At 44.9% G+C, this 11,187-nt stretch overlaps 1 pseudogene; it reads left to right on the forward strand.

Moving 5' to 3' along the window:
• The first annotated feature begins 7,314 nt into the window (after positions 1 to 7,314).
• Positions 7,315 to 10,412, forward strand: LOC147957192 (receptor-like protein 6; annotated as a pseudogene).
• The last annotated feature ends 775 nt before the right edge of the window (positions 10,413 to 11,187 follow it).

Consider the following 11,187-nt stretch of genomic DNA (forward strand, 5'->3'; position numbering starts at 1 on the left):
CACAATTGAGTTGCAATCGCATGGAAGACATGCAGTTGCAGTCAGGGGCAACACTTGCAATTGCGTGCCTAGTGGCAAACATGCAACTAGCCCCCATACACACACAAACACCACATAGTTGCAGTCAGAGGCAACACTTGCAGTTGCATACGTAGTGGCAGCATGCAATTGCGCCTTCCAGACAAAACACTACAAAGTTGCAGTCATGTTGAAGACATGCAGTTGCAGTCGGAGGCGACATTTGCAATTGCATCTCTAGTGGCAGACATGCAACTGCCACTCTTGACAAAACACATCAGAGTTGTAGTCAGGGGCGACACTTGCTATTGTGTGCCTAGTGTCACGCATGCAGCTACCACACCTCCCCGACAAAAACACCACATAGTTGTTTGACATGCAAAAACCCATCCTCGATAAAACACCACTGAATTGCAGACCTGTTAAAGGCAAGTAGTTGTAGTCGGGGATGACATTTGTAGTTGCATTTCTAATGGCAGACATGCAACTGCCACTCCTGACGAAATACCTCAGAGTTGTAGTGAAGGCAACACTTGTAGTTGCATGCCTCATGGTAGACATGCAACTGTCCCCTCTCCAGACAAAACACCACAAAATTACGGTCGTATTAAAAACATGCGGTTGCATTCGGGGAGACACTTGCAGTTGCATGCCTAATGATAGACATGCAACTCACACTACTGACAAAGCACCTCAGAGACGTAGTCAGGGGCGACACTCGCAGTTGCGTGCCTAGTGACAGACATGCAACTTTCCTTCCTCTCAGACAAAAACATCACATAATTGCAATTGGGGACAACACTTGCTGTTGCATGCCTAGTGGCACACGTGCAATGACCTCTCCTGACAAAACACCACGAGTTGCAGTTGCGTTGAAGACATGCAATTATAGTTGGGGGCGACACTTGCAGTTGCAGACATGCAACTACATCTCTCCCGACAAAACATGACTGAGTTGCAGTCGCGTTGAACACATGCAATTACAATCGAGACACGACACTTGTAGTTGCATGCCTAGTGATAGACATGCAACCGACCCCCTCTACCTACAAAACTCCACTAAGTTACATATGCGTCGAAGACATGCAATCGCATTTGGGGGGCAACACTTGCAATTACGTGCCTAGTGGTGGACATGCAACTACCCCCCTGAGAAAACACCATTGCGTTGCGGTCGCGTGAAAAAGACACACAGTTGCAGTCGAGAGCGACACCTGCAATTACGTTCCTAGTGACAGACATGCAATTGCCCCTACCCAACAAACAAACACAATGAAAACTAAATAAAAAGCTTGTCACACCCACTAAACATCCGCTCCCTGCCACAACGCAGCCAAAGACACTCGTATTAATCTCGCGTGGCGCACATATCCTGAAGTTCCCATGTATCTATCGGCTACAGCCTGTCCCACACCTGAGAATGACACAAAACAAAAAATAAACACACACAAAAAAACATGATTTTAAAAAAATAACATTAACAGTAAAAAAACTTTTTTGTAAAATATGAAAATAAATATAGCAAAATTAAGAGAAAATAAAATAAATAAAAAGACAAAAAAGAAAAAGAAAAAAACCCACACAACACAATCTACAGACTTCGTAAAGGCCTACAGAAACCGCACTGTTAAAAAACAAAGACAGCAAAGGCCCAATGCACGAACAGGTACTGCTGCCCCCACGTTCCTATACGTACGTACGTGGGAGCTCCTATTGGCCGCCCGCCAGCGGCAAATTGCGGACCCTTCGCTGAAGGCAGAGAAAATGGGCTGGCCAATTAGGAGGTACACGAGCTCCAGGGCAAGTAAAATAATAACCAAAAAGTTATGAACGAGCGAGAATTCGATCGAACTCACAACCTCCCTTTCGTGAACGAGTGCCGCTAACCAAGACAGCTACCGAGTTCTGGTCATAAATTAGAGGCGCGATACGATAATTATTGTAATCTTTTGATTTTTTTAGGAAAACATAGACTGAACATTTGTGATATCCATTGAACATTTTAAATAATACACAGTGACCATTTCTTAATATACGCTGAACATTTTTGAAAAATATAAATAAGCTCCCGTTTCTTTGGTTGAAAAATTGCTTAGGAAAAATAAGCTCCCGTTTGTTGGTGAGCGCAATGTTGAAACTATTTGTGATTCATGTCAGTGTGCTAAAAGTCATCAATTACCATATCCCATATCTACTGGTGTCTCGACTAAACCTTTGCAATTGATATTTTCTGATGTGTGGGGACTTGCCCCCTCCTCTGTTGGTAGACACACGTACTATGTTAGTTTTATCGATGACTATAGAAAATTTTTCATGGATCTATCTTCTCGCAGGAGCCTCCATGCCTCTCAAGTTTTGGGATGAGGCTTTTCTAACAGCCGTTCACATCATCAATATGGTTCCTAGCCGTGTCATAAATAATGAAACACCTATGGAACGTCTCCTCCACACGAAACCTGATTACACCTCTCTCCGTGTCTTTGGGTGTGCGTGTTGGCCAAATCTTCGGCCTTACAATCAACGCAAGCTCATGTTTCGTTCAAAACGGTGTGCTTTTCTTGGCTATAGCGCCCAACAGAAAGGCGTCAAGTGTCTTGACATCTCCACTGGTAGGGTATATATCTCACGTGATGTTGTTTTTGATGAGACAAAATTTCCCTTTGCGGATCTTCATCCCAATGCCGGTGCCCTACTCCGCAAGGAAATCTTGCTTTTACCCTCTCATCTCTCCGGCTATGATCAAGGGGGTATTACAAATTGTGATGATCATATGTTGACTAACCCTACTAATGGTCTCCATGAGCTTTGTGATGATGCAGAAAATAATGAAGAAAATGGAGCCGCAGACCCTTATTTCATGTGTCCTGGCTCGGGGGACATATCCACCTCGGGATCAGCGCAGGTGCTGCAGCAAGGCGGCAGATCTTCCTCGGGCCCCGCGCCTGACAGTGATTCTGCCGTGCCAGCCGAAACAGCAGCAGGCGGGCGCGCCGCAGAATCTGCACCAGCCACGCGGCAGAACCTGGCGGGCGGCAGCGGTCCCCCTCGTGCGCGTGACTCCGCGCCTGACAAGCGGCGGGCCGGTACTGGCTCAGGCCGCGTTCAGAGCCAGGCCCAACTGCGTGTGTACACACGTCATGCCGCCACTCGTCAGGCGGACGCCAGGGCAGGTTTGCTCAGCCCGGAGCCCAGGCAATCATTGGGCCATGATGACGCCTCCAGGCCCGGATATTCTGCAGTGATATAGGCTTCCACAACACGACCCACGACCATAGAAGATCCCGCTCTGACATCGCCTGGTGACGCTGCTGTTTCTGGAGGCCCGCGCGGATCCTCCTCAGGATCGGGTGAGTATCAGTTCGATCCAGACCCGGGATCCTCTGCGCCGGATCTCTCTACAGAAGCGCCTGCTCCTACTCCTCCATGTCGAATGCGACTACAACAAGGGGTAATTAAACCTGTTGATTATAAACACATTACAAAATATGGGCTGGTATGTTCTACATGTGAACCAGGAGAACCCAATACACTTGAGGAAGCTTTGGGTGATGCAAATTGGAGAAAAGCAATGCATGATGAAATCAAGCACTTAAGAAAAATAGAACATGGCACTTGGTTCCTTCACAACGAGGTAAAAATCTTATTGACTGCAAGTGGGTTTTTAGGATTAAAAGGAAAGCTGATGGAACCATTGACCGTTACAAAGCTAGACTCGTTGCAAAGGGTTTTAAACAACGGTATGGTATTGACTATGAGGACACGTTTAGTCCAGTTGTAAAGGCTGCTACTATCCGTCTTGTTTTGTCCATTGCTGTGTCCAGGGGATGGAGTCTACGTCAGCTAGATGTTCAGAACGCGTTCCTCCCTGGTGTTTTGGAAGAAGAGGTTTACATGAAACAACCACCTGGGTTTGTAAACACACATGCACCACTTCATGTGTGCAAAGTTGACAAGGCGTTGTATGGACTAAAGCAGGCACCAAGAGCATGGTATTCTCGTCTCAGTAAGAAGATGCAAGCACTTGGTTTTGTTCCCTCAAAGTCTGACACTTCATTATTCATTTATAACAAATCAAGTATATCCATATTTGTTCTCATATACGTTGATGATATAACTGTGACAAGCTCATCTGATGAAGCTATAACTGCACTGTTGAAAGATTTGAGTACAGAATTTGCCCTCAAGGATCTAGGAGATCTGCATTATTTTCTTGGTAGTGAGGTAAAGCAACACAAGGATGGTCTTCACCTCTCTCAAGAAAATATGCAACAGACTTGGTAAAAAAGGCTGGTTTACAAAGTTGTAAGCCTGCGCCCACTCCTTTATCCAGCACAGAAAAATTATCTCTTGTTGAAGGAAAGCCTTTGAGTTCAGAAAATGGTACAAAGTAGAGAAGTTTGGTAGGTGCACTTCAATACCTAACACTGACTAGACCAGACATTTCCTTTGCTGTTAACAAAGTGTGTCAGTTTCTTCATGCACCTACCACTGTTCATATGACTGCTGCAAAGCGTATAGTAAGATATGTGAAAAATACGCTGAATGTTGGCCTAAATTTCAGCAAGTCATCTTCTACACTTATCAGTGCCTTCTCTGACTCTGATTGGGCTGGTTGTCTAGATGACAGGCGTTCAACCGGTGGCTTTGCAGTTTTCTTTGGACCAAATTTGATATCTTGGAGTGCCAGGAAGTAAGCCACAGTTTCAAGATCTAGTACAGAGGCAAAATACAAAGCATTGGCAAATGCAACAGCAGAAATCATTTGGGTGCAGTCAATTTTAAAGGAACTAGGTATGAAAAGCACTAGAGCTCCATGTTTGTGGTGTGATAATCTAGGTGCTACCTATTTATCAGCAAATCCAGTCTTTCATGTCAGAACTAAACACATTGAGATAGATTTTCACTTTGTTCGAGAAAGAGTTGCAAATAAACTTTTGGATATTCGGTTTATTCACTCTCAAGACCAAGTTGCGGATGGTTTCACCAAAGCTCTACCCACAAGAAGCTTTGAAGACTTCAAGCATAATCTCAACTTGATGAAGTTGTGATTAAGGGAGGGTGTCAAACATGAGATATTGCGTGTATGTCAAGGAGGTGCGCCGGTACAAGTAGAGGATCATCAACCGTGGAGTAGTTAGTTAGCCAGAATACTATGTAATCTTTATCTTTCTTATCTCTAGTATTCTTTCTCTCCAAGAGATGTATCCCAACAACCTGTACGCGTATTTGGACTCGCAACCCAGCTATTTAACACGCAACACGTCCGGCCAGGAAGGCTAAGACGTTTACCGCTTCGCACAAGGAATAGTGTCGTTGATATTGTTATCAGAAAGTAATAAATCACCAAGGAATGGAGCACCAAATTTTCGTGGCAGTGGCCCTGATAATGAGTTTCCGGAAATGTCAAGTTCGACCAATTACCTTGGTAACTGAGGTAGAACACCAGTGAGGTTGTTAGAGCTGAGGTCAAATATTATCTGTTCTTTTGCGGTACCCTGCGATAAATATAGACCTTTTATTTCTCTTGATCTAACGGTGAGGATTAAATATATACTGCTAGTCCACGTGAACAGTATATGTGTGACCAGAACCTGGGCAACTGAGCAGTATACGGGCTTTGGGTGCAAAATCATAAGATAAGTATGTAGACTAAATCCCGCATGATCTGGATCCGGCTAGCCGCCAACGGCTGCGTCCATTCGCGACTCTTGGTCCCGGGTGACACCGATGGTGTTCTGCACGTCCGGCACATGATTAACCGCCTACTCGCAGGCTTGCAGAGGTGGCTTCAACGAGCTACTCCCCCGGCGTCAAGCCATGTCAGTGATGGTGGAGGGACGAGCATGCGCAAATCAAAAACCGCGGGAGTCGATTTGTTGCTGTATTTTCCGCCAGTGATTATTTAACATTATTGATACGAAGATTCTCTACCATCAATTCAAGCTAGAAGCCCAATATGACAAAGCTGATTCGATCCATATTCTTGACCTGAGTTCTACTGGGAAGCACAGGAGCGGCGGCGGCTGCGCTAGGGAAGCAGAGGAGCGTCAGCCTAGTTTGGACGACGTATAGCTACGAACGAGCGCAGGCCGCCACCACATGGCTATGTGTGCCGTACCGGTAATTGGCTGAGCTGCATGGCCCCGTGATAACGATGCACATGGCACTACATATGCCTTCTCAACCAGCCATCGGCACTGTGTACATAAAGGGGTGCAAAGCACCCTACATTTTGTTTGGTCTGATGATATCATATGCCCGTTCATCTTCTTGGAGTAATTACTGGCGTCTCCAACACCGACCCGCAAATTCCTCCATTATATGTCCGTTTTTGTGTCCGAATGTGGTCCATGGGCATGATACGGGAGGGAGCCATCCATGCTAATTACAAAGTATCCGGCTGGGAGGAGAAAAAGTAGGTGAGGACCATGCATGTGGTGGCTATTTGTGGTGTGGTTTCTGGTTGGGAGGAGAGAGAGAAGAGGGGACCATGCATGTGAAGAGAGAGAAAAGAGAGGAGGATCGCACGGAGGCTTTTAGTTGGTCAAGTGGATGTCCGGGCCCCGGTATATCTCTCCTACTTTTGTCTCCAATTTTCCGGAAAACGGACGTCCGGACCACTTCGCATACCGATACAAGTCTCCATTGAATTGCAAAAGTAAACAAATGTGTCGGGTCGGACATATACCGTAGATTTGATGTTTACGCAGCATGATCAGTTGTTTATTTTATCAGAAAAAACTAGGGGAGTGCCGGAAACATTGGAATAGTTTTTTCTACAGGGCGCTAGTTACATTCTTCCTTTTTGTTAAACATAATTTATAACTGTATTTCTTGTATCCAAATATCCAACAAGAAAAATCAAAGGTAACAAGTGCTTGTTGTTGGGCTGGAAGTCATTTATCTCCGCTGAAGGAGAGTGATAGGAGGCTCCTGATTGGCCGATGTCGCTGTGCTTTGAACATTCCGTGGAATTGTTGTGGCGAGGACAAGCTTGACTGACCGGAGGATGGTGATATGGTAATTGGCTGCATACGTCCAGTCACTAGTTAGTAACGAAAACCCGATTGCCCAAGATATATGGCACAAGATAAGAACACGTCCAGGCAGTATTCAAGTGCAAGAGAAAACCTCGTGGACGGCTTGGCTGCCACCCGTGTGTGTGTTATCGTTACGGTATTGCACAAAAGATAGAAGGCAAGACTGCCTGAGGCTGCTCAGCCACCGTGTATATAAATGGAAGTGAGGCAGAAGGTAGAAATCTATCAAGCTCTTCTCTTTCAGTCTTGAGCCACCCAACCAAACAGAGTCGCCCTTACACATATGTTCTCCACTATGCCGCATCCCGTGCCATTAGTACTGCTGTTGTTGCTCCTACAAATTCAGCTCATGGCAGCAAGCTCACACCCCCCTTGGGCTCATGGTACGTTCACCAACCACACCACCATACTACCCGTTCGATGCTTGCCAGGCCAGGCTTCCACGCTGCTCCGGCTGAAACGTTCCTTCACGACCACCGACGAGTCCGTCGCGGCCTTCCACTCATGGAAGGTTGGCACGGACTGCTGCCGTTGGGAGGCCATCCGCTGCGGTGCCACCAGCGGCCGTGTCACTTCCCTTGATTTGGGTGATAGAGGCTTGGAGAGTGATCATCTCGATCATGTGCTCTTTGAGCTGAACTCCCTCAGGTATCTCAACCTGGGTGGAAACGACTTCAGTCTTTACGAAATCCCATCCACCGGGTTTGAGCAGCTCACCAGGCTCACCCATCTCAACCTCTCCAACTCCAAATTTGCAGGACAGGTGCCAGCCTATAGTATAGGCTGCCTCACGAATTTGGTCTCTCTCGACCTCTCCTCCTACTCTGAAATTACTGAGTGGTACGATCATACCCATATGATTCGAGTCTATTTCGATCAGCTCATACTGCCTAACTTAACAGCCTTAGTTGCAAACCTTACAATTTTGAGGGAGCTCCATCTTGGTTGGGTCGATATGTCCGGGCAAGGAGAAGAGTGGTGCAGTGCTCTAGCCAATTACACTCCAAATCTTCGTGTTCTTAGCTTGCCCTTTTGTAGGCTCTCGAGTCCCATTTGTGGATCTCTCGTCGGTTTGCAATCACTCTCCATGGTCGATCTGCAGTACAACAGGTTGACTGGTTCAATTCCAGTGTTCTTTGCCAACTTCTCCTCCTTGAATGTTCTCCAGCTTAGTTATAATAACCTTGAAGGACGAGTCCCTCCTGTGATCTTTCAACACAAGAAACTAGTGACTATTGATTTCACCACAATCCTAACATATTAGGTAATTTGCCGAATTTCTCAACTGATAGTAATCAGCCGGAGAACTTGTTTGTCGGCGACACCAATTTCTCTGGTACAGTACCAAATTCTATTAGTAATCTCAAACATTTGAAGAAGCTAGGCCTTGATGCACTTGGTTTTACTGGAGAGCTACCCTCATCAATCGGTTGAATTCATTGCAGATCTCTGGGTTGGGACTAGTAGGATCGATATCATCATGGATCACAAACCTAACATCCCTAGAGGTTCTAGTAGTTTCTTGTTGTGGCTTCAATGGACCAATACCTTCTTCCATTGGTGATTTGCACAAATTGAGGAAATTAGCACTTTATAAGTGCAATTTTTCTGGGAAAATACCTTCGGGTATCTTGAACTTAACTCTGCTAGATACCCTAGTACTTGCTTCGAATAATCTCGTAGGAACTGTGCAATTGAACTCGTTATGGAAACTACAAAACCTATATGATTTGAATCTCTCAAACAATAAATTAAGTGTAATAGAAGGAGAACATAATTCTTCATTGATATCCTTCCCAAATATTGCATATCTAGGTTTGGCATCATGTAACATAAATAATTTCCCTAACATTCTGGGACATACAGATAAAATAAAAGTAGTTGATCTTTCGAGTAACCAAATTCATGGTGCCATACCCCAGTGGGCATGGCAGAAATGGATAGACCATGGCCCTTTGTTTCTGAACTTATCACACAATGAATTTAAAAGTGTTGGGTACGAAACCTTCCTTCCTTTTCATATAGAAATGTTGGACCTCAGTTTTAACATGTTTGAGGGGATAATACCTTTACCCCAATACTCCGGGGAGATGCTTGATTACTCAAGCAACTGTTTCTCTTCCATGCCTCCTAATATTTCTACTCAACTTGAAGATACTTCCTATTTCAAGGCATCAAGCAACAACCTCTCAGGGAATATTCCACCATCTTTTTGTAGCACAAAACTAACAATTCTTGATATGTCTTACAACAACCTCAGTGGCTTAATTCCTTCATGCCTAATGGAGGATAACAATGCACTGCAAGTTCTTAATCTGAAAGAAAACCAACTTTCTGGACAGCTGCCACATAATATCAATGAAAGTTGCAAGTTTGAGGCACTAGACTTGAGTGGCAACCAGATTGAAGGACAGTTGCCTAGATCTCTAGCTTCTTGCAAGTACCTGGAGGTCCTCGATATTGGACACAATCAAATTAGTGACTCTTTTCCATGTTGGATGACTGCACTTCCCAGACTTGAAGTCCTCGTCCTAAAGTCCAATAAGTTATTTGGACAAGTGTCACCTTCTATTGATGATGAGAAAAGCACTTGTGAGTTTCCAAGGCTGCGGATCCTGGATCTGGCCTCCAACAACTTATCAGGGACATTGACAGAAGGATGGTTTATTAGATTGAAGTCCATGATGGTTGAAGTTGTGAATGAAACGTCAGTCATGGAGTATAACAGCTATCAAAACCAAGTATACCAGGTCAACATTGTGCTCACATACAAAGGGTATGCCGTCTCCTTTACCAAAATACTAAGAACCCTTGTATTCATTGATGTCTCAAACAATGCAATCCATGGTAGCATCCCTGGAGCTATTGGAGAACTTGTTTTGCTGCAAGTGCTCAACATGTCGCACAACTCCTTCACGGGGCCGATTCCATCTCAGTTCGTCTATTTGCACCAGCTGGAGTCTTTGGACATCTCACCAAATGGTATTTCAGGGGAGATTCCACAGGAGATATCCTCTCTCAACTTCCTCACAACATTGAACCTATCCAACAACATGCTGGAGGGAAGGATACCAGAATCGCCTCATTTCTCGACATTCGATAATAGCTCATTTATGGGTAACACTGGGTTATGTGGGCCTCCACTGTCAAAACAGTGCAGCAATGAGACACCACCAAATTCGGCGCTTCATAATTCGGAGGAGAAATCTACAGATGTTATGTTGTTCCTTTTTGTTGGATTGGGACTTGGTGTTGGGTTTGCAGTTGCAATTGTAGTGATATGGGTGCTCCCCCTTAGAAAGAAATCTTGAACGATCACTCAAATCAGGAAAACAAATGTACACCATGAGACATATGGACATCATTTGTAATAGTTCTAGCTTTATTATTTTTATGTTACCGATGATCTGCTGCAATGGTATAGCTTGAGTTCACACGCATGCCGTCTTGTTCTATTGTGTATGTATGGTTTGGTCCAACCATCCGTAGTAGCATAAAAATAGTAATGAATAACTGAGAGGTACTTGTACGTTGTATGTTTTCTTCTTTCCCAACATGAAGGCATGTAAATACGTAATTAACTGGAGTGTATGATTATGTTGATTGGTTTCTGCGCTTGCGCTTGCATTGGATGGATATACTTGTTTGCACAAAAGGGGTAGTTTCTTCGGTCCCAACATTAGAAGCATGTAAAAATCGTCAATGGTCTCACTGATTGTGGTCGTATTTTCTTTGTTGTTGTACATGTTATATTTGTGTCGAATATTATGTACACAAGGAGTTACGTGGATTTGGAGTTGTAATTGGTATGGATAGGTACGAGTCGTGTAGGAGTCGGACACGTTGTATCCTAGGCCTCTTATATATCGACCGGCACCACACGTTGTAACCCATGATGACTTGATAGCAATAGGTACGCGGGGAGCCGGCGGTTTGTGCGGGTGCCCGGCTTGTGTCAGAGTTGCAAGTTGCAGTTTGTATGCACATATGCAGTTGTGTGGGTAGTGGAGAACATGCAATTTCCCTCCACCTGACGAACCACAATTGAGTTGCAATCGCATGGAAGACATGCAGTTGCAATCAGGGGCAACACTTGCAATTGCGTGCCTAGTGGCAAACATGCAACTAG

Source organism: Triticum urartu, chromosome 7A (assembly GCF_056163025.1).
Source record: "Triticum urartu cultivar PI428250 chromosome 7A, HENAU_Tu73, whole genome shotgun sequence".
NCBI lineage: Eukaryota > Viridiplantae > Streptophyta > Magnoliopsida > Poales > Poaceae > Triticum > Triticum urartu.